Below are 25,403 nucleotides of genomic sequence, written 5' to 3'. Positions count from 1 at the left end.
AGCACATGAGTCACCATCTTCAGCAACTTCAGTTCAGAAAATTTGCACTTCAGAGACAAGTAGGCAAAAATTTTTCTAGCCACATCCTTCACCTGCCTCTATGAGTGCTTGGATTATGTACCTGCTCCTTCAACAGAAGTGCCATTCTATTAAGTGCACTAGGTAAACCAGTCATGGAGCCATAAGGCCTGTGTTTCAGCAGCTACGTACTGAGACTCGTTCTTCAGTCTGTTCTACCCCATTCAGGCCTTGCAATGTATAAGTACAATTATTATATCCAGAGGAGACATTTGTCAGTCCTTTGAGATAGGCCAAGTTAGGAAATAAACTCCACTGGCGCTACTGAAACTCTACTCTTACAATGTATAATAAAGAATCTTGAAAGTCTGATAAAGAGATTCTTTCTCCACTCCCTCACCCCCAGTACTAAAGAGAATTGAGGTGGGCAATCTTGAATTTCTTTCATAATCTTGCATTCCCAGAACAAGCTAATGTTTCTATAGTAACTATTGAATATCTTCAAGGGAGTGTGATGGCTCAGCAGTTAAAGAGACTTTGCTTGTCAACTGGAAAGGTAACACCCAGGTTTGAAACCCAAGCACCGCGTGACAGGTTGAGTTCTAGCTCCTGCCAACCTAGCAGTTCAAAAGCATGCAAATGTGAGTAGAAAAATAGGTACCACTTTGGTGGGAAGGTAATATCATTCTGTGCATCTCCGCATGTAGTCATGCTGCCACATGAGGACAGAAGAGTCTTTGGACAATGCTGGTTTCCCCTCGGCTAAGAAATGGAGATCAGCACTGCCCCCTAGAGTCTGACATGACTGGGCAAGGGAAAACTTTACCTTTATCTTCTTCAAGATCATCCAATGCATATATAAAGCTGGATATCATCAGTGATATAACTAACCATACACCAATAGATGATCTCCCCTACTGGCTAGCTACATGTACTGTAGATGTTAAGAATCAGGCAGAGGACCAAGCTCTGAGACACTCCATACTAAGATTTCTAAGATCTTGACCTCCTTTCTCTCTATTACCAGTTGGAACTGCCCACTTAAGAAAGAGCAAAACCACTGCAAAACAAGGCTCTTGCCTCCAAATTTTCAGGCAGTCCAAAACAAGAACATAGAATGCTGCTGAGAGATCCCACAGCACGATGAAGAGTCTGTTACCAGCATCCAGTTCCTAATACAAGTCACTAGATGAATGACCAATAGAGTCCATCCATGCTGTTGGAACTCATTCTACGGAGATCTCTGTCCATTTCCTCAATTGTTACAGACTGCATGAAATTATTTTTTGCCATTTGTGAGATTTTACATATCTGAATGAATATGAGAGATTATCCTGGCTCATATTCCCCCAGAGAGAGAGCACATCCTAAATAATACCATAAATTGATATTCCACAGAAGCAAAGAAGAATTAATGTTTCACTGCCCTTGCTACCATAGAGTAGGCTTGAACTTGAGGTCAGACCTCCATCTGGTATCCTTGGTTTTTTACTAGGACCACTCCAGGAATCTCCTAAAATGCTTCATCTCCCAGAGCTCCTTAGTAAAGTTCCAGCAGAGCCAGGTAAACAATTCAGGAATAATTCTATCAAACACTTTTCCTAATTCCATATCTTAATTAAAGAACAATATCAAGCTATTTGTCAGGTCACAGTTGTCAGGAAAACTCTCAGGATGCCCATTAGAAACAACTGGATCTGTAAAGGCTTCAGACAGACCATTTTAATAAAGGCACCCCCACCCTTAATAGAGGGCTATGGCTTTGCAGCTATGAGGGAGACAGATTATGAACCAACCACAACAATGGATAGATCTTAATATCCTTCATTTTCAGGTGGTCTCCTCATTTCTTTGAGAAAAAGACAAATTGACTGTGTTGTCGTCTTTGTAAGTTGGAATCATGATGACTTAGGATAAGTCCACAGCGTCATGGCAGCTATGAATTCCCAAGCCACCCTCAATCCCATTTTCAGTACATGGAGGCTGATATCCCCCAGGATGCAAAATATAGGAAAATAATCTACAGCATGGTGATAGGATGAAAGAGTTTAGGAAGAGAAAGCAAGTATACCAGCCCTGATGGTGCAGTGGTTAGAATGCAGTACTACAGGCTAACTCTGCCCACAGGCTAGAGTTTGATCCCAACAGGCTAGAGATTAACTCAGCCTTCTTCCAAAGTCAGTAAAATGAGGACCTAGATTGTTGGGAGCAATATGTTGATGTTGTAAACAGCTCAGAGAGTGCTATAAAGCACTAAGTCTAAGTGCTAATACTATTGCTATATCCAATCACTTGCAGAAGTTATAGAAAGTTCATGCATTTGCTGTGTAGTCCAGGATGTCACTAAGAATTAATATGAAAGTGTAGAAAAAAGTGTGTGTTTTATAGAACTCTACAACGTTGGCATCTGAAACTATGACCATCTTTTTCCCTTCCTTCCAGACATGCTTCTGGGCAAAAGGCATGTCAGACATTTACAGGTTGCCAAAATTTGCATTATTCTACATTTGAGGTTTGATTTGTCTCTCCTATGACTTAACCTGTGTGCCTTCATCTCCTTCAGAGTTGCTAACACCGTCTTTTATAAAGATGTTAATTTTGGAGAGTGTGGTCTGTCCTTTGCATGCCAAGAAATCTTGGTTTCTGTCTCCTCATAAAAGGGTTCCTGGTAGCAGAAGCTGGAAAAGGCCTCTGCTTTGAAAGTCACTGCAAGTTAGCAGAAACAGTGCAGGACTAGATCACTCAACAATTGTTTCAGTATAAAACAGCTTCATATGTTCCACTTCAGTAGTGGGATGGAGAATCAGTCACCTTTTCAATTGCAGCCATTCATACATCTGCCTGACATGATAAGAATTGATGTCAGTTCTCTCCTCTTGTCTGCTAGTATCGGATTTTTCAACCGTGGTAAATCTCCTATAGGGTCTGTTAAGGAACCTTGTGAAGGTGAATTTTTACCCTTGACACATTAGTTTGCGGGGAAAGGTTGCATCTCTTAGAATATTTAATTTCTGCAGAAACATCAGCTTCCTGAGTCTTTTTTTTTAATGTCTCTTTCAGAACAAGATTGTCATTTTAAACACACATACAAGCACGCATGCACACATTAGTGGCTAGTAGCAAAGTTTTTTAGGTTGTCTATTTTTGTGCAATATTTAACTAAGAATTCCACCTTTCATCAAGTGATACGTTTCAGATGATACTACCTAATTTTCTCATAACTCATTCTGTTTCCTCAAATGAATGTATCGGATGAAAGAGGTTATTGTTTGCAGCAACAGTGTAAATATATTCATGATTGATATGGGATTTCAAATGTAGGTGGCACTAGACAGAGAAGCAGAATTTATGTATGTTTGCATTATATGTGATTTATATTAATTTTGTTTACAAAGGAAACATTTTAGCTTAACTTTCTAGCAAAATGTTCTTCCTATTCAAGGATCATTTTCCAGAAATTTATTATCTGTATTAATACCAAACATGGTGAAACAAATGGCAGTTTGTGACCCGCCCACCCCCATTTCATGATATATGAACATATTAACGCTCTAAAACTAGCTTCAAAGGCATTATTCCCAGACTTCCTATCAATGCCATTAGGCATTACCATAAGCCATTATCATGCTAGGAGTAGAAAAATTGGTGTAATCTTTCCACAACTAAAATTTATGACTTCTTTACATTTATGACTTCTTACTCAGAGGAAAATTTGGTAATTAAATAAAAGTTAGTATTTGGATCAGAGGAGTTCTCAAATTTAGCAAGTTTGTGCAGCAAAAGTGGGGTCCAGATTAGCTTCCAGTAGCCTATGCATCCTTGTTTAGGTTTTTTAAAAAATAACTGTGCCCCCTTGATTTGTTTACAACTCCTCCCTCCCAATCATAGTCTGCAGTTTGTGAATCTCAGTCTTAGATTGAATTACTTGTAGTAACCCAAGAGACAGCTCTTTGCATCAGTACAGTAAATGCTAGGGCAAGAGATTACGCTGCACAAATTGAGGGTGCTTTTACTGCTTATCCTGAATTTGTTTCATCCTAAACTGAATTTTCATCCTAAAAAGAGAGGATTATATTGCTTTAAAATGCAGACAATAGACTAGTAGGCATAATTTTAAATTTTAAACCTGTGCATGTCCTGTCTATATTACCTACTTCAGGTATTCGTCATTCACCAGTTTTAATTATTGCTCCTTTACAAATTCGACCTACAAATTGCCAGAATGCTACTCTCCATTGTGTTTCTAAGAAATCTGAGTGTATAGGAAGGGCTCCGTTTTGAGAATGCCTCCTGTTTTTAACATTGTTGTCTCAAGTGTCACCATTGCCAGTTCTAATTTCTGTCCACAAGCAAGTGTGCGAATATCAAGGGATGCACACGCTTGTGATCCCACATACAAGCAGGAGTGTGTGTCTTTGCCTCGTCATAATACAGCAGCGCTCTTTGTGTTCCCAGTGAATGGGAAGAAATTCTTGCTCAAAGTGTTTTTTTTTTTAAAAAAAAAAAACCCAGATTCCAAAAGATGCATGCAGCTTCAGAGGGAAATTCTTTGTACTTCACAGTTGCTTGTGTGGATGGGAAGCAGATGGTAGGCTGGGACACCCGCTCAGATAGCTAAGGAGCCAAACATATGGTTAATAGTTAGGAGAAATAGCTTTTGGGGCCAGAGCTTTGCTGACTGCTTCACATTACAGATTGTTTCAGTGTGTCATTACATTGCCAAGCTAAGTGCTTAATACCCACTGCGGGCTCTGAGAATACTCTTGCACAAACGACTTTCAGCTCTTTGCTGGCACAAATCACAAAACTGATGTCATAGGCAGCTTTAAAAATGCTACTTTGCTTCCCCCTCTCTTCCTACAACAAGGTAGAGAGCTTGGCTATTGTACAAGCTGAGACGACGCAGCATCTTGTGTTTTCCTTGCGCGTCTGACTTGGCTTAGTCCATTTCCTTTCACGATCATTTACTAACCCAACCAAAGGGTTACCTGGACGGTAGGCTTGCCCTTACAAATTCGCCATTAGAAGTTCCTGTTTTGGTGGCTGAGGGCAACGGTTGGCCCCATGTTATCTAAGGAACTGCTGTGCTCATTCATCTGCTTTTCATGGCCCGCTTCCTTTTATTTTTAGCCAGATCCGTCAAGCCTGACAGGCGGGTAATTTGAGCCAGAGAAAGGGCAAAGCTCCAGGTCTCTTCCACAAAGCGATTCTTCCCTGCCTCCCTCCTGGGAAGTCTCCAAACGTGGCCTGCTTGAGGCAGATGGATTTGTTGAGTCATGTGAGATCATTTACACAAAAACACAGTGAGGCAGTGAACAGGGGGAGGGGAGAAGTGTGGGGTGTGGGAAGGGGGAGTTCAGTGAGGAGGAGAAATAAGTGAGGGAGTGGGTGGGTGGGTGGGTGAGAGAGCGTGCAGCGCTGTTGACTCTGCTGGCGGGTGTAAAAAATCTTCTGTGAAGCAGCTAGACAGGAATGCAGCCTTCTTTAAGGTAATGTCTAGTTTACAGTGGAGGGTGGAGCCATGGCAAAGGGAACACTTGAAAACAGATTATTCACTTACAATGAAAGCCACAGCGTGCGCCTCCGTGGGGGTGGGGGGTGCGGCTCACTTGACAAATGGGCAACAGAGTCAAACTATTGGGCAGGACTGTATATTTTTGAACCAGAAATATCTCTCGCGTTCAAGGGAGGGGGAGAAAACCAGTGTGGTGATGCAAAAAGGAGTTTGCTTTGTCTTGACGCCAGCATGCTTGGTATATGGGGGATGGGGGTAGTAGAAAAGGCTGGAATGCAAACGTGAGCACTGTGTGTGTGTGTGTGTGTGTGTGTGTGTGGTGGGGAGGTTGTAAGCTTTCTACATATTATTTAAAGGAACAGCCAGGACTGGGGAAGCAATTGGGGTGTTAGTCCACCGCATTCAGACAAGAATGATCACAGCACGACTGAAAGTGAAGGATTTGATTTTGTAGTCGCAGGCAGACACATAGTGATGAATGACCGAGGTAGTTGCGTTTGTGTTCCAAACGTGGGTGTGGATTTGTTTGTTGTGGCAAGTAGAAAAACAAAACTGGGGGAGGGAAGGGAATTAGAATTTTTCATTGCAGTGAAAAACAGTTTGCGATGTAGTATGGATGTGTGTGTGTTAACATGTGCATGATGTAGTTACAGCTTTAGACCAGTTTCTATTCTGTGTTTGCCTTCCTACAACTCTCTCTTAAGAGTTTCAGTCTGGAGGATGCCAAGTTGAGGATTTTTGACTTTTGCAAATTTAAAATGGGAAAAACTGGGAGAATTAAAACATATTGCAAGAGAAAAAGCATAAAATAGGAGATCGAGCTATATCTAGTGATGCTGTGCATGGTTATTTAAATGCAAAGCTGAAATATTTGCCAATGCTGGCTTGTCTAAATAAATACTTTGAAATACGTTCTGCTGGCATTTTTTAGCCTGCTTTCTTTTTTGAGCTTTTAAAATTTAAAAATCTTGCACATCCTTTCACACAGAAAACAACCATCCCAGGAGAATACATAGGTTTTTGTATGGGAAGTATTACAATATGTGAGATCCTAGTTCTCTCTTACATTGTATTTATTTTTTATTTATTATATTTTTACCCTGTATTTATTACTTTACGAGTAGCTCAAGACAACAAACATTCCTTCTTGCATTTTCCCCACAACCACCCTATTAGGTGGACTAGGCTGAGAGAGAGTGATTGGCCCAAAGTCACCCAGTTGGCTTTCATGCCTAAGGCTGGACTAGAACTCATAGTCTCCTTGTTTTTAGGCCAGTACCTCAGTGGTGGGTGGCTTCCGGTTCTGTCCGGTTCTTTAGAACCAGTAGTAAAAGCGGCAGGAGGCTCCATCCATCCGCCCGGACGTCATAATTGACGATCTGCGCATGCGCAGAAGCGCACACGCGTACTCCCATTGCAAACCGGTAGTAAAGGTAAGTAGAACCCACCCCTGCAGCACCTTAACCACTACACCAAACTGGTACACCACTGTGAGAAAATCCACACTCCTATCAGAACCTTATAAGAAGCATTGTATCTTTCTAAAATCCTAACCAGCAGTCACACTGAAATATAAATACATTAACCTACATATGCATAAATTGTATAGCAGGGTTTTTCAAACTGTGCTCTGCAGAACTACAGGGATTCCATGTGAACCTAATAGAATCTCATGAGACATCAAGGGGGGAAAAAGCTCACTCTAATTTAACCAACTTTCTACCACTACAGCTTTGCCTCTTGATCTGGTATTCAGGTCCTTGGCTGAAAAAGTTTGAAAGCTCTATTGTCTGTGTGTGTGTGAGAGAAAGAGAGAGAGGTGGGGAGGAACATAGTCAAAAGGAAAAATTGCTTTAGCAGGGAAATTGAAATGGAGAGAAAGATAAGGTACATATTTATCTAATCTTTTGCATATTCCTAAAGCACTTTTCTTTCCATTAAATTCCATAATGCTGTTGCCTTCATGTCAGTCATCCTGATTCACACGCCTCCATATTCTGTTCATGCTAGGAGAAGAACATCTTGCAAGGACACATTTTATCATAAGTAGCCACCTTCTTCTGCTTAAAGAAATAAGCAAAGCATTTATTAACTGTAGATAATCCCTGGCACTAGGTAAACTTGTTTTGATCATTCTGAACTAGCCCAGGACCTCAGATCATTAGTCTGTGATGGTGATGGCAAGGGGGCAAGTAATAGACTGTGCATCACAACATGTTCTAATTTGCATACAAAAGTACAAAAACGCAAGTTTACATCATGAAATTGCAATGCCCATTTTATCATTTTGGTGTAATGGTAGTTATGAATGGATGACTATATCTTAGATTAGATTAGACTAGACTAGACTAGACTAGACTAGACTAGACTAGACTAGACTAGACTAGACTAGATTAGATTAGATTAGATTAGATTAGATTAGATTAGATTAGATTAGATTATAAACTATCAGGTTGTTCTTGACTCCTAGTGACCACATACAGGTAGTCCTCAATTTACAGCTTTTCATTTAGTGACCTTTCGAAGTTACAGTGGCACTGAAAAAAGTGACTTACAACCATTTACTACTATTGCAGCATCTATCTGGTCACGTGATCAAAAGATGGACACTTGGCAACTGGCCCATATTTGTGATGGTTGCAGGATGCTCCCCTTTTGCGATCTTCTGACAAACAAATTCAATGAGGAAGCCAGATTCACTTTAACACTGTGTTTACAATTGTAACAATTCATTTAACAGCTGTGGCAAGAAAGGTCGTTAAATGGGACAAAACTCACTTAACTGTCTCACTTAGCAACAGAAATTTTGGGCTCAATTGTGGTTGTAAGTCACAAACCAAGTTAAATAAATTTTATCATTTGTTACTGGTACGTTTATGTATAGTACTGATTACAATGTCAATTTTATTCCAATGTATTCATTTTTTTAACAAAAGATATATGTCGTTCTGAGTTATAAACAATTGCATTATTCTGTGTCTTAAGATCAGTTTAATTTGCAATGCTAGGAGAAAAAGTTTCTACAGTTTATATTTCATTTTATTAAAGTGAAGATTATAGAATCTGGAATTTGGTGTCTTGGATTCTATTCTAGCACGTACATAGGAATATGGGATTAACATGAAACATCCTTTTTTAGTATATGTTCAAACATATATTTCTCTTTATAGCAGGTGAATGAATTTACATCAGATTTATCAATATTTTTAATTCATTATCTTTTACATACTCCTTTATGCACATTTTGGAAACTTTTTAAACATAAATTTATGAAATTACATTGGACATCAGAAGCTGTAGAGACGAAATTGGTACTATATGTCAAGGTATCAATCCTGAGTTGTTTGATCATGCAGCAATATTCAGAATAAGTAGAAGCTATTAGTCAATTGTGATTCTTTTTTAGCTTGAAAACTAACTATTGATGATCATAAGGCATTCTTATGATTGGAAAGCAGATAATATAAAACAAGTTTATTACTTAGGAAAGTTTACTTTTTCTAATTTTGTACGTCATCTCTTTCTCAGGCTATCTGAATGGAAGTAGTCTTTGTGCATATGCATACATAAATGATAAAAAGACAGCTTTGAATCAGCCATGTAAACCTTTAAAGGTTATGGCTGATTTCATGCTTCAAGTTGTGTTTTGCAATGGATTGCAAAGTACTTTTCTCAAATGCCTAATGCCAACTTTAATTTGCAACTTCATATCAAACATTTTCATAATTCTGTATTACATAAAGATTCTGCACAATATTGTATAGATACAATATTTCATACTGTGGTTCAGGAGAAGATTGTGGTTCATCTTAGTAGATATAAAACAACTGACAGGAAGCCATGGTTCTCCTCAGAAATGCATTGGGTGTATACGTATGTATCTATATATGAACTCCTAATGTATTTCTGAGGAGAACCTTGTGTTGAAATATCAAGATGTGCTTTTAGTGATTTCAATGTTTGGTGGATAGAAACACTTAAATGTCTTATTTGGGATAACTTTAAATTATGGACTGCACTAAATTGAAATAGTCTAGAATACATGTTTTAATTTTTCATAATCTATGGACTGATTTGGCAAACTGAATGTACTACTGTACAACATAATACTACTATTTCATACTTATACACCATTTTTGGATAACATTTGTGCATAGGGAGAATATACTCTGATCCAGACTACCACAGTGATGGAGAATCTTTCAGGTTTGGCATGTCAAAAATTTTGTCTGTGTGTTGTTATGTATTACTTAAAGAAACATCAAATAATTACAAAAAAAAGTAAAACGAGTTCATTTTGGGAGAGTCTGGATACTGCATGAGAGCTTCTGAAAATCAGACAAAGAACAGGGGCATTATTTAGAGAATAGTTGTTGTCAGGTGTTGGTGAATGCTGGTGTGTCAGCCAGAACATCACGGCATGTCATCTTTGACACACGTGTCATAGGTTCACCATCACTGTTCTATACAATAAAGGATCTTTGCATCAACAGGCTTCTGAATACAGACCTGAATTGCAATTAATTGGAAATTTTACGTGTATCATACTGAGAATTGGCTATATTTCCACCTCTGTCAGATTACATACTATTTGCAAAATCCTATTTCTGTAAGCAAATGGTTGTTACAGGATTGGGACAGTCACATCTACCACCTATGTGGGAAAAGGGTGGCAAATAGTAAACCACTGGAATGGAAGACTTGTATTTTTTTTTAATATAGAAGTTTGTCTAAGGGAGCATTAGTAATGCTAGTAAATAGAGTCTTTAAATAGTGGGTATTTCAAAGAGCCCACACTGAAAGAAATTATGTATAAAACGTTCATTATGGTAAATTACTATTTTTTATTATTAAACAAGTAGAAACATCATTTTCCATGCATGTACTAGTCTTGCTGCATAGGAAGCAGCTGAATAATTGTTGCTGTTTAAAATGTCACATATTCCAATGATAAATGCTACCATATAGTTTACTTTGCATTCAAGAGTTCGTTAATAACACTGTTCTGAAATTGCCAATGACATCGTTTTTTATTTGCAAAGTTTCTCTTTTAATTGTTTCTTTAAGCTTCTCATTCCTCCCCCACGTTCCCTGCTCTACTGTATTCTGCCCACACAATGTCTTTAGCTGAGATAACATTAAGGAAAAGTGTAACCCAATTAAAAAGAGGGGAGGGGGAAGCAGAGAGCAAATAATTTCTAAAGGTTTGCTTTGGATTTTAGTTTGAGCTGTATTTATAACAGTTGCCTCACCAGAGGGTCTTATGAGAGAGGTGATCAGCCAGTGCATCACTAGCACTGAAAGGCAGTTATCTCTTTTAATAAGATAACATCATTAGTGCTGACAAAGTAGTGCAAATCAATAGAGATAATGGACTGCTTCTATCTCTCCTTCCTTCTTGGGCCGAGCCCAGCAATTAGAATCTGCTGAATCACAGGTTCCAGCTTGGACTGTCATTCACATGTTCAGTTATCATTTATGCACCGCAAGAGAATGGGGGGTGGGTGGGAGGGGGGAGGCAGGAATTACAATACCCATTTTAGGCTAAAAATAATAAAGCAAGATTGTGAAAGAAGTTGTACAGCGACCTAGGTTCAACTTTTAAGTTGGCTGAAACTTATTTTGTCTGTGCTCCGTGTGCTTCTTGTTAGAATATTGTGATAATGACAACAACGCTGCGCTCACACCAGTGCACTCTTGCCCCCCTCTATTCAATCACAAGCAGCTGTGACACAAGAGAGGAGATATTACAAAGGATGGGATGGTGGAAAACAGGAGCACCAACTGTTTTTTTTTAATTACTGCATAGTATTGAATTTATATTTACCGACAGAAAAAATACCTACTGCATGGTATCTTTTTCTATGGGGGTGCAGTGGCTCAGCAGTTAAAGACACTGAGCTTGTCAGTGGGAGAGCTGAAAGCACAGGTTCAAGACCTAAGCGCCATGCAACAGGGTGAGCTCCTGTTACTTGCCTCAGCTCTTGCAGTTCAGAAGCATGCAAATGCAAGTAGTTCAATAGGTACCACTTCGGTGGGAAGATAACAGCATTCCATGCGCCTTTGCCATAGAGCCATGCTGGCCACATGACCATGGAAAATGTCTTTGAACATCGCTGGCTCCCTCAATCAATAAACGGTGATGAGTGCCCTAGAATTGGACATGACTGACAGGGAAACCTTTACTTTTTTTATCTTTTTCTGAGTGGGGGAAAGAAGTAGACAAAAATATATATACATATACTCATAACTTTTTCCTTTCTAAACGGAAAATCATGATGTGCGATTTTGGTAATACAGGTTTTCTCTCTCTCTCTCTGAAAGGTTACTAATACCTCAGAATCTTTTTTTCCACAGGATTTTTTAAAAAGCTGTGGGGGTATTCTTGAATATAGGGTTTTCCCCTAAAGTCTGGCATCTAGAATAATTACACTTCATCAGCACTTGTGGCTGCCCTGTTTTACTGTTAATATATTGTATAGCAACAGTGAAGAAAGGGGTAATTTTTCAAGAGCACCAAGCTTGCTTTTTCTCATTCATTTTCATTAATTTAGGAATTTTGTTTTTTTTAAAAATACAAAACACCTTCTTGTTTTATTTTCTTCCAAATTTCTTGCATCAGCAAAATCAAATCCTGGAACTTTTATGCAGATAGCATAGAATTAGTGGCAACAGTCTGGACCAAGGTAGTTGGGGCCGCAGGAGACAATATTTTTCTCTTCTTCCCTCCATCATCTTATCATTTGCTATGAAGAAATAATGCTCTTCTATGCCTGTTGCAAGATGGGCAATATGCTGTGTAGATGTCATGGGTTGCTTACATACATACATTTTGGAAAAGAGCTGGTAAATACTTGATACATAAATTGGCACAGATTTACTGTAAGCACAGTCCCATTTAAATCCAGTCAAGTAAGAATGACTATTTAGCTTAATAGATTATTCTCCTAGGTCTGGAAAAAAGTCCTGGAGTTTTTAATAACTAAGCAAAAGAACATAACTCTCAAAGCATCTCCCAAAGCTGTTACAAGTTTTTTGGGAGAAGTAGGTTGAAAGAAATTCATTGTATTTAAAATATTATGATTATATCTTTCCTTTACCCAAATATGCCAATATCCTAATCTCTCATCAAAATATAGGCCCCAGAATTTTTAAAAGCTCTTGGAATTCTTGACCTGAAAATTGTATTATTCATATCATTCCTTGCTGTTTTTCTATTGTATTTGTTTGGATAAAGGCTACAATCCATTGTAATCAGATTTTCTCTTCTGATTTTTATTAACTGGTCCATGGTTTGTCATTGCAAACGATTTGGTTTTCTAAGTTCATGAATACTCAAAGCTTAAATACTTGTGTAATGTCTAAGATGTGAACAAGCATCTTTTTATCCAAAGCTAATATCTTAGTTTACATACGAAGTGTACTTAAAAAAATAACCTTGGAAAGACCTAAATACCGGTAAGTAAAGATTAAGAAGAGTTGAAAGTAAGTAATCCCACATTTCAATGATGTTCACTTCTTCATCTAATTTTCTGATACTACATTTACTTGAACGGGAGATAATTTTTCCCTCAAATAATTTACCTTTACATTATCTTAAATTTGCTGAGAATATGGTAATGGAACGCAAATAAGAGTGGAGGGGTTTCTTTTCTGTCTAATCTTCCTTTCAAGAGTGGGAGTTGATTTAAATTCAGGCTCGTCATCCTTTCAGAGAAATGCAATGTATAAAAGATTAGCAACCATTACTGTGTCTAGAGAAGCGAAGTATTATTGATACAAAAGCTTAAAGCTTCACTTTTCATTGCTACCAGTTGCCATTGGCAAGGTGCTACGGCTGGGTGCAGTAATTCTCATACCTTTGGTGTTATACATCATGGTCTCCTTCATTTTCTTTTTTCCATGTAGTTGTTTGAGAGGCCTTTGGGCTACCTTGCACTTTTAGATATTTGATAGCTCTGTAAACGCACTGTCCTCTTTCAGTGAGATTGCGATTCAGACTCAGAGAGGAAGATAGAATTAACTTTATTGCCATTCAGTACTGCAAGTCCTCAGGTAGGCAAAGATCATAGGAGCTATTTATCTTATTCCCTTCTTCCAGGCACAAACCAGTAGGATAAATTTGTTACGGAAAATATAGACAGAAGCACAGGGAAGTACTGTTTATAAATAGTCCTTGCTTAACAACTGCCCTGTTTAGTAACTGCTGTAACTTTACAACTGGTCCTCGCACTTATGACCTTTGCAGGGTTTCTGCAGCCACATAATTGAAACACAAGCCAACAGGTGGATGTTTATGATCATTGCAACTGACTGCTGCCTGGTGATCGCCACTTGTGCACTTCTCAGATGGCTTCAGACAAGCGGAGTCAATGAAGAAACTGGCCACAATTTCACAAGCTGCAGTCACATGATGTTTTCCTTAATGACCGCATGTGATTGGCAATGGCGCAAGTGAGATTGTAAATCCTGTGGGATCATGAGATGATGTCACTTAATAATGATGTCACTTAGCGATGAAGTTGCTGGTCCCGATTGTGGTTGGTAAGCAAGGATCACCTGTATGTTAGAAGTGCTTTGCTCCATTGCGTAGTTTTACCTTTGTTTGTATTTTCATACCTCTCTCTCTTTGTTGGCCAGTTCCTTGATAAATTATTATTAGTTCTTTTACATACATCTAGGTTTCCTGTAATTTGATTCAGCTATATTATTCTCCAGTTACTCATTTTGTTGCTTTTATTACAATAAAAAAAAAAACCTCATTTGATATGACTCCATTCCTAGGCTTGTCTTCTATGAATTCCAAAGACAATGATCCTAACCCTTTATAGTTAGCATTCAGAAAGGGATTTGAATTCATATGGATGCCTTTGTGGATGAGACGTGACAGGACTGGGGAAAAAGTACAGTTGCCTTTGATCAGCTGCCTTTGATAACATGGTATCCATCTAGATCAGGTTTTGCCAAACTGTTAGGTGTATCTCTCTTGAGGAGATGCAGAGCCCAGGGCAGATGTATAAGATTACAGTAAAGATAGGTGAAATAGAAAATTTTGGAACCCCTAATCTAAATCAACTGTGAGGCTTCGAAGTAGGGGACACTATTGTGGGGGGGGGGAATTCTCCTTTCTGAGTGGAGGGGTGATTGGAGAAGAAAGATGGAGGTTTCAGATGCTCTATTGTGAGGTGCACTAGGGATCCGTTCTCCCCTTCTACTACTTAACATTGATTTCAAGCCACTGGCGAAGCCCATCTGCCAGCATAAAATGCCTGTAACCAACTATACAATATGCTGATATCGTGTTACAGAACATCATCCCTGGGCAAGGAAGTAATGCAGTGGAAGTCCTCTTGTAGGTCTGATGATTCTTAGGGTCTAGTTGGGAGACCCTAGAGTGAACGCTAGCAAGGTGGAGTTGCTGTAGCTGTTCTGTCCCCGTCTCACACATGCACACAGTCAGCCAGGAGTTAATAAAACCAGCAGTCAGGAATTCCTTTGAGATAACAGAATTGGCAGCAACCCAGTAGCTACCTGCCAAAAACTTTACTCACAAAGGGATGTTTTTCTCCTCCGTCCGATAAACCAAAATAAGTCCACAAAGCCAAAGAATTGTCAAGTCCAGTCCATAATAAATCCAAGGAGGGCATATAACGAAGTTCCAGAAACGCAGTATGACTTGCTAGCTTTTCAGTTTTGTCTGTCACAAGGCCTGAATGGCCACCACACCCCCTTTTATCCACTGTGGGGTGTGGTCCAGTGACTCAGCTTAATCTCTGGCATGCCTCCTCTGCTGCGCGCGCTTGTCTTTCCGATGCTGTCAGGAATCCAGACAAGACTCATCTCCGTCGCTGTCTAACTGCAGCTGCTCGGAAGTTCCCGGCTCCTGGCCTATCTCTTGGCCTTCGGAGGACACCTGAGACATTGCCAGAGAGGAGGGTCCTGGAGAGGGAGGCCTTGCCAACTCCTCTCCTTCACTTTCGGAGTCTTCTCCCTCTGATAAGATGGGCTCGGGGGTCGGAGTCATAACAATAGCTTTGAAAGCCAATTCCAGAGAAAGTTCATCACTTTATTTGGGTAGAATTCACTTGCATGGACAAAATTACTTTGCCAACTGGAGGTTTGCATTTTGCTTAAACAGCAGGTAAGAGTCTACAACCAATCATGTATGCCCGCTGTGACCTTTTCTGGACCTGAAGGTATGTGATAATTCATGAACTTAATCATATCATGTCTGCACTACTGCATTTTGCTGTAAATGGGGCCTGAAGACTATTTGGAAACTAAAGCTGGTCCAGACTATGGCATTGGATACAGCTTGGTACAGCTTAAGTACCTGACTGACTAGAACTGTCTCTTTTCCCTGATGGTCAGGCTCTACCTGGATCCTTGGTACTCAAGTAGAGGAGATGAGCGTTTTTTTCCCCAGAAGTCATCTAGCAACCTTATATTATACATTTGGACAGACCATTCTTCACCATAATACTGGGCTTTCCTACTTCAAAAATAATAGCATAGCTATGAATCATGTTAATTTATACATTGCTACTTTACCTCTTCTATATAAGTGCAATGTGAATATGCTTTTTACTACTTGCTCATAAGAATAAACTATTGCATTCAATAACTCAGCAGAAAAACTTTACGAGAATATTCCTTTACGAGGAAATTGTGTTGGGGAAATCTGGTTTAAAGAATAGAAGAAATATAAAATATCTAAATCAGAAATAAACCAAGAAATTAAGAATATATACTTAGGAAAAACAAAAGAGTTTTGGTCAAATAGTTGAGGCAAAAAAAAAAAAGATATCTGGGATGCACAACAATTTAAACCACAGTTTAGTTAAGGTCAAGCTAAATATTTCTGTCTCTTTTGTAATTGTTTTAAATTTATCTGCAGTTTATGCTTGTAGAAATTTGATTATCTCCCACACTGGAAAATATCCTACCACAATGTGATGCATAAAGACAGATAGATTTTTTTCTGTGTAGGTTTAGGCATCTGATCAGATCAGTGTTAAATGTTATTTTTTAACACTAGTTCAAAACCTAATCTGAATATGGGAAATTAGTGGTTGCAACTTCTCAGTTATTCCCCTATTGTGCAGCCTTAAATAAGGCATTTAATTTCAATGGGACTTTTGTAGATATATGAAATTAGAATCCCAGTCTCTATATTTCTGTTTTATTTAGAGTAAATTGCAAATATTATAGCCTGCTACTGTGCATCCCATTACAGCAAAATAATTAAAATAGAATTATTTTGTCAGTCATATATTGTTTGTATAGCAGGTACACCTGAAGTTATTTTTCTCCATGTGTGATTCTGTATTTCCTAAGACACTTAAATAGCGTCTTTCCAAACTGTTGTCCTCCAAATATGTTGAAAATGCAACTTAGCATAATTCTTTATGAATGTAGAAAAGATAGCTTTAAATCAATGCTGAATAATAGCCAAAGTCAGCTTTTTCAGTGTTATGTTGAATTTCTTAAGATGACATCTACTATAGCTACAATTCTGGGTAGTGTAGGTACTCCACAAATGAAGACAAACCGTAATGTTGTATCTTTACTGGAACCCAGATAACATCACCACCATAGCATAAAATACCAATGGCCAATTATCAATTTAAAATATCTTTAAATTTTAAAGGTGCATTTCTGTCATTTAGCGTGTGTTCATTTATAGAGGAAAACACTTGTACATAACATTCCCACTTCTGAAGATATAATTCTGCATCTTTTACATTATTAGTAAACATTTTTAAAGATCTGAGTATATTTGTACTTCGTTGTGACTTAAGCCACAGACCTACTTTAACCTATCTTGTTCTCAGTGGAACGTAGGTATAAGCAATGGTGGGATTCAGCCAGTTCGCACCACTTCGGGAGAACTGGTGTTAATTTTCTGAGCAGTTTGGTGAACTGGTTGTTGGAAGAAATCATTAGGGCAGAGAACCGGTTGTTAAATTATTCGAATCCCACCACTGAGTGTAAGGATCTGTGAGAATAACCTTGAGAGATAGGAGGAAGAGCTGCAACCAGAACAGTGATGTGACAAGAGATGTATCAGCTCCTAGAAGTAATGGAGGTGAAGAAAGCATCCCAGAAGGGATGCTCCCAATTTCTCTGGAAAGTAAAGACAAAGGAGAGGAAAAGTGCTTTCAGACTTGCAAGATTTTGTTACACTAACCTTACAGTAAAGGTAGTGTTGGTATTACAGTTTGGACCACCTTGAGAAGCTGACTGTAGGCATGGAGTAATCATAATTAATGATGTTATTATTTGGAGAAACAAAATCTATTCCAAGTACACTGCTTGATTAATGTCTACCATGTGATTTAGCTCATCCCGTGCTTGATTATGTGAAGATCTTAGGAACATCAGAGGTTTCAGAGCGAATATCTATGGATATTCTCAGTCATCCAGGTCATGGTTGTCCCAAAGGTGCTTTTTCAAGAGGCAACTGAACTTTCTGGTTTTTCTTTGAAGATGTTTTGCTTCTCATCCAAGAAGCTTCTTCAGAAATGTTGCTTCTTGAAAAAGCACCTTTGGAACATTTCAGAGCGGATGTTTTCAAGTATTCACACAAATGATTTTTCTTATGTAAGGATATGGTGGGACAAAAGGAAGCCTACAGACTTGAGGCATGTAGAAACCAAGGATTAAAGATTTAAAATTCCAAATGGGGCTCTAGTTATGAGGAGAAAACTAGACACAAAAGTTTAAAGAACCATTGACACATCAAAGGTTACTTTGATATGTTGAAAAAAGGAGCAGAAAGTCTTGCAAGAAAAACAGAAGCATCCTTGTCACAGCAAGGGTTAGGGTTATATATGAAGATATATGACGAATGAAAGGGAAAGCAATTAAAGAGGTTTTGGCTGTGGCTGCAGAGACTGTAAAAGAAGACTTCTAAGTTGGTATTTTAACAGCACTAAAAGCTGTTAATGGGAAAAACATAGCTAGCTCTAGATGGGGAAATCAGCAAAATTACTGCATCTAACTATCTGTTTCTAAAGCTTTTATTTTCTCTTGTAGAAAACACTTTCAGCTTTAACATTCTTGTCAATATAAGCAAATAAAATAAAACAGTTGTTTTCTTGCATAACTGTCTATACCATTAAATACTTCATAAATACTAATTAAATTAAATCCCACATTACTCCAGTTGCTAAATATTAAATAGTCAACTTGTTACCCAGATGAATAAATAAAGACATAAATAGGTCACATCTAGCATAGAAACCACAATGACTTCATGATAAATCTATTTATAGAAGTGACACTTTTTGACTCATTGTGTTCCTTATATTTTATGATAATTTAATTTGCAGAAATTTATCCTTTCACCTTCTATAAAAAGAAGAAAAAAACTAATGGGAAAGTGTTCTGGTGATTTACTCTGTGTTAGTTGCTGGCTATTGTTTCTCCATTGTGTGTTGCTGAATTTTGCAAAATGTGGAAAGGAACTGATTTACAGTTTTGATAGTGTGTTTTGAGACCTAGTGTCCTTGCTGTACAGAATCAGGACACTGGAGAAAATTGCTTAAGCTTATGTGGGTTGGGCTTCAGAGACAGAAATTTTTAAAAAGCAGTGATATAGAATGAAGGTAAGTGAAATGGATTTTCTCACTGGACAAGATAGATGTGTTACCTTGTTGATATGGTTTGGTGTTTTTTTATGCCATTTGTCTTCTATCTTCCTACTCTAATGGGTATTCAAAGGACCTAACAACTTTTAAAAAATATTTAAAATTAATTAATTTGCAATTTGGTGACAGGGATGCAACTTTACAAATACAGTATTTTAAATGTGAGGATTGTAGGAATCAAACACCATTGAGAAATGCATTCTGTAGCCATAGCAGAATTCAGACAAAAACACTTTCCCACATGCCAGAAAGGTAGATGGTAATGGGGGAATCTTTCCAAAAAATCTCCTACATATCTAAATCAAGCATAGGAGAGGGTATGAATATAGGCAATAGAGAAAATGGTAACAAATTAGAACCTTGTGTATGATACCGATACATAATATGTAGTTTGCTACCTCAACAAACACAGGTACCAGTAAGTTAAAGAGGAACTTGTATTGAGATCAAATAACAATCCACTACCAGTTCATTTGTGCATTTTATCACATCCGTTTAATAATAATTTTCATGGAAAATACCTTACAGATAGTCCTTAACTTACGACCAATCACTTGAAACTACAACAACCCTCAAAAAGATACTTATGACCTGAATTCGAAGTTCTGGTGTCACACACACACATGCACACACACACACACACACACATACACAGACAGAGTGTTTGACAACTGGCCAACTGGTCATGTGACTGTGATTTACAAGTTTTTTTGCTAGAAATTTATGTTTATTTCTGATTTCTAGCAAAAGTGCCCATTTTAGACAATGGGTTTGTTTAACTATTGTGGCGTTTGCAATCATTACATTCATTTAATGACCACTGCAAAAATGTTGTAAAATTGGGCCAGTCATGTGGGTGCTTCGACTTACAATTGTCATAAATACAACAGAAATTCTGGGCTTCAATACATCGTAAGTTGAGAACTACCTGTATAACAGTGGTGTGTTTTTTTTCCATTAATACAGGGGAAGGAATGCTCAGGAAGATAATTTTATTATTTGTTTGTTTGTTAAATTCATTTGCTGCCTATTTCACAATGGGCCTCCCCTAGCACCTCACAATAATAAAAAGAAAAAAGGAAAGGAAAGAAGCACAATAGAAGTAAGATAATACTAATTGTAGTAACAAATGATTGCTTTCTTCTGCTGCTTATATTTGTCTCCCCCCCCCCCCCCTCTCTACTGAGACCTAGTTTTATGGAACTGGCTTCCCAGGATGTTCGCCAAACTGTCATTTGCTACTATGTTTAAAGTAGTTTTAAAATAGAACTTTCAATTGATTTTAGCAGATTTTTAATTCTCTTTCTTATATGTTAATTATGCTTCTGAACCATGAATGGTTAGGCATTTGCATTGTGTTAATTTTGAAGTTTGCATATTTTAAGTCTTGTAAAGCATTTCAAAAACAAAATACAAAAAGGTTACACTGCAAATCTGTTGGCTCTTGAGGATTTCCAGAAGTTAAACCTTACCAGTATTTTTGAGATTTTTATTTTGGTTTTACTTGGATGCTCAATAGTGTATCCAGAATTTTACAGTAATGTTTCACTTGTGACAAATATTTTTAATACTTTAGGCTCTAACATTTTTGAATTGTAAGTTCTGTCATTTCCAGAGCTAACTTTGGTGGGAGAATGGAACAGATATTTCAAAAATCTCTTACCAAACTGTTCCTCTGTGACTGATTCCTTCCTAATCTCTAGTATCTCTATGCCAAATATAAAGTTCTTAGAAGAGCAAACAGAGACGATAGAGTTTCTGTGAGATTATTTTATCAGTAGCTAGAATAACTGTACAAGTTATTATCAATTGCTTGCTTTGTGTGCCCATACATTATGTTCTGGAATACATACATAGTTACCATTTATTGATATTCATGCTACAACATCTTCCAGATACTTGCAATGCTTAGAATCAGCTCTATATTGAAAGCTATTTTAATAGAGAGGTTAGGAGCATGAAGCATGAACCGCCCGATTCCTTAGTTTAAATCCCAAATTGTCCATTAGTTTCCTAGGTAGCCTTGAATGATGTGAAGTGCAACCTTCCATATGAAATATGTGAGTAGCAGAATTAACCTGCCTCACAGGGTTGTTTTATAAATCATTATAATTGCATAGAAGAGCTGGAGCAAGTAGACCATTATGATCAGAATCTGAAGCATTTTTAACAAGGCAATTTTGTGTAACTTTTTAAATTTAGGAATAAGTTCTCCTGATTTCACTTAGAGACCCCTAGAAGTAAACTGTATGTATTAAGCTTGGAGCTGTTAATAACATTCATGAACATGATGACTGTAATAAAAAAAAGTGTTAATTCTTCCTGATCAGAAATATTTAATGAAATCCCACAATAATATAGCTGAGTAGACAAACTGTGTGAAAGGGAAAATAAGACAAAACTGTCAGAAGGAAAGGAAATTATGCTGTAGAAGCAATGTCTTGGGAAAATAATGAAAACCAAACTAGTATTTTTAATGAGTCATGAATGGAGTGAGAATTTAATGATCTTATTAAAAAGGAAAGAACAAAAAAAAGTTTTGCCAAAGAAAATTACAAAGCGCTAAGCACTGGAAAGAAAACTCAACTCCGTGCAGAAAGATAAATACCGACCAAGGATCATTAATATTTAGGACAAGGAGTAAAAGAGAGTAATGATGCCTTTGTATGCATTTTGTTTACAGCATTTTAACCCCGTTTTAATACTTATACACCAAAAACGGCACAGAAAAGCAGTAATTACATATCCTAAAAGAGCAGCACATAGACGACGGTTAAGTAATATTCCCATTTGCTATCTTTTCTAGCACTAGGGATATTGAGAAATGATTGATTTTTACAAATAACTAGTTAAACTTTTTACAGCCCTAACAGATTGAGTACAGATAGTCCTTGACTTAGAACTACTTGTCTGGCAACCGTTTGAAGTTACAGTGTCACTGAAAAAAAGTAACTTACGACTTACTTACACCCTCCATGATATTACTACCAGTAAGTAATGGTACCGGCCGTGGTGGCGCAATGGTTAGAATGCAGTACTGCAGGCGACTTCTGTTGACTGCCGGCTGCCAGCAGTTCAGCACTTTGAGTCTCATCAAGCTCAAGGTTGACTCAGTCTTATATCCTTCCGAGGTCGGTAAAAATGAGGACCCAGATTGGGGGGGGGCATTTTGCTTATTTTCTAAAAGGCTTAAAGAGGGCTGTAAAGCACTGTGAAGTGGGCTATAAGTTTAAGTACCTCCATGGTACAGCACCTCTGTGGTATTACTAAGGTTGCAGTGTCTTGGGGTCATGCCATTTGTGACCTTCCCAGCCAGCTTCTGACAGAACTCAATGGTGGGGGAAGTTGTATTCTCTTAACAACAATATGATTCATTTACTAGCTGCAGTGGCAAAAAAAGGTCATAAAATTGCTTAACAATAGAAATTCTGGTCCCAATTATGTTCATAAATCGAGGATTACCTGAATACCTTTTCCTTTGTTTTCTTTCTCCTTTGCAAATTTTGATGCTGGAAAGCCATGTTTCCCACAAACTACAGCATAAGTATATTTAGAAGTCTGTACCAATCCTATTATCTATATGGCAGATAATGAAAAGCAGTTAACATTAAACTTATACTGACCCTGTTCATTAGCCATGCAAGCTAGAAATAATGGGATGTGGAGTCCCAACAAACATCTCAGAGTAGCCCACGCTGCCTATCTTGAAAAAGAACACAAGTATATAATAAACTATAGCTGGCCCTCAATCTATGACCATAATTGAACTCAAAATTTCTGTTGCTAAGCAAGGCAGTTGTTAAGTGAGTTTCACCCCATTTTATAAACTTTTTTGCCACTGTTGTTAAGTGAATCATACAGTCATTAAGCGAATTTGGCTTCCCCCATTGACTTTGTTTGTCAGAGATTGGCTGGGAAGATTACAAATGGTGATCATATGACCCCAGGATAGGACAACTGTCACAAATACATGACAATTGCCAAGCACCCCAATTTTGATTTAAAAAAAGAAAAAGATGTGGAGTTAAAATTTAAACAAAAACCCTATATTTATAGTACATATCCAAAAAAATAAATGACTAAATACATGTTTATCAGTAACAAATGAGGTTGAATCACAGAATAACCTAGATAATATAATGCACTGCTTATATTAACTCCCCTTTTTCTTGGTTTCAAGCCTGCTACTGAGTAGAGATAGGAGCTTCATGATTGATGCAAAGGCAGCAGCACATCAGTGACCTGCTTTGAGAAGCATTGTAATTAACACAACAGATGGTTCACTGACAATGTAAAAACCTGAGCAAGAAGGATGTACTTATCACGTGTGTTGTAAATGTGGTAAGCATGTTTCTCCCAGCTGAAATGATGTACCTTGGAATAACAGAGCTGGGAGGGATCTACTTGTAAGCAACAATATTTTTTTTTTATTTTAAATGCTAAACTACAGGTACATTGTTTTCAGACTCACCCTTCAGCTACTAAGTGGAGTGTCCCGGGCAATGGGAGAACATTTAAAGAAATAATAAAGAAAGACAGCAAGAGACACGCTGCCATCCTGCCCAGCTTTTGAGTTATCTTAAACCTTACTAAATTGAACAGGGTTTAAATAGTTTAATTGTATTCATTTCATTGTTTATCCACATAGAAATTTATTTATTTAGCATCTGGCATGTCATAACATGGACTAGGAATATACATATTAACATTTCACCTAGCTTAGTAAACACAATAAAACATAAACATATTTTACTAATCTAAGTGGAATGTATGTATGTATGTGTATATATATATATATATATATATATATATATATATATATATATATATATATATATATATATATATATATATATATATATATATATATATAATGTTTATGTTTTTGGTTATTCGGGTTTTCTCCCGCATAAAATTGGAGATGTCTTGGCAACGTTTCGACGAAGTCTCATTCGTCATTTTCAGGCTGGTGTTTTCAGCTTCATGCTTCTAGGAGCAATGTGTTTCGTGTACGAAACACATTGCACGAAACACAAAGCACAAAGCTGAAAACACCAGCCTGAAGATGACGAATGAGACTTCGAAACGTTGCCAAGACACCTCCAATTTTACGTGGGAGAAAATCCGAATAACCAAAGACCTACATACAAACACCCGCGAAAACCTCAGAGAAAATATATATATATATATATATAGCTAGACTATCTCGCATGGCATAAAATTGATAGAGAAAGTCTGCAAGACTACCTTTTGTGTTTTCATCAGGAAAAACTGAATCTGTACAAAGGAAAGAGATTTATTGTACATTAATTCCAAGCTGACCAAGCAGTTTTCCAGAGTTTCAACTTTTGCAGAAGGAAAGTGCTATAGAAAAAATGTCGTTAATTGCTTAATTATTTGAGATACAAATTGTGCACTCAGCAATTTGTTCATCTTTTATATGGTTTCATTTAAGTAATTCCCCATAAAAGCATCCTTCTGTTAGAAGCAGAAATGATAAATCTTCTAAATAACTTAATCCAATGCAAATTACTGATAGTTTTGTTCTGGCTATTTGCCCATTATTATGTATATGTTAACAATCACATTGAAACAATCGTCTCACCAATCCTTTTTGTTCTGGTTTTTTTTTAATGAATTTTAATAGAATAAGATAGATTGGATAGAAAAATGGCAAGCAAAGATCAATGTATTGAACTGAAGGAAAAATATGTAAATTGAATATGGATCTGCTACTTAAGGAACCTAAAACAATGCTGGTGGACAGGCAGAAGTCCACAAATTAAACATTTTATTGTTTAAATGAATTTCTCAAGTTATATAGGACTTCCAAATATACAAGTATTCCCCCCCCTTCCCCGGGAAGAGAAATGTGCTAAAATAAATGGTAATCTTGGGGTGCCTTTGGAAACTTACCTCTTTGTTTATATCTGATTGCTGTTAATTGAATTTATTTTCAAGAATCTGATACTATAAAATTATATCAGTTAACTTTGATTTTGGCATTGAATTGATCTGGGCATGGGATAAAGGAAGTACACTTCAGTGATACAGGAATTATTTAGGTTTTAGCTGAAGTAGATATAAAAGTTGTCTCTCATCTCAAATATTCTGGGCTGTTTCATTCATATGTAAGGAGTCCCCATGTGAATCAGATGGTATTAACATATTATTACTAACAACCTTTTTTGTACTAGAGCAGGATGTGATCATAGTAA

At 37.4% G+C, this 25,403-nt stretch overlaps 1 protein-coding gene across 2 annotated transcripts in view; it reads left to right on the top strand.

Annotated features, from left to right (window-relative positions):
* The window catches only part of BACH2 (BACH transcriptional regulator 2), a 184,872-nt gene that overhangs the window by 62,006 nt on the left and 97,463 nt on the right, over positions 1–25,403 (top strand). Inside the window, exon 1 of one of the 2 annotated variants that reach the window (XM_034408988.2) lies at positions 5,413–5,507. The exons of the other annotated variant lie outside the window; for it this stretch is intronic. The gene's annotated coding sequence lies outside the window, so the exon portion shown is untranslated. Of the gene's footprint in view, positions 1–5,412; positions 5,508–25,403 lie in introns of those variants that run through there. 2 annotated transcript variants of the gene reach the window in all.

The sequence above is a fragment of the Pantherophis guttatus genome, chromosome 1 (assembly GCF_059756535.1).
Source record: "Pantherophis guttatus breed Tessera chromosome 1, ASM5975653v1, whole genome shotgun sequence".
Classification (NCBI taxonomy): domain Eukaryota; kingdom Metazoa; phylum Chordata; class Lepidosauria; order Squamata; family Colubridae; genus Pantherophis; species Pantherophis guttatus.
Note: the sequence above shows the minus strand (reverse complement) of the source record. Positions and strands in the feature narration are given on the sequence as shown.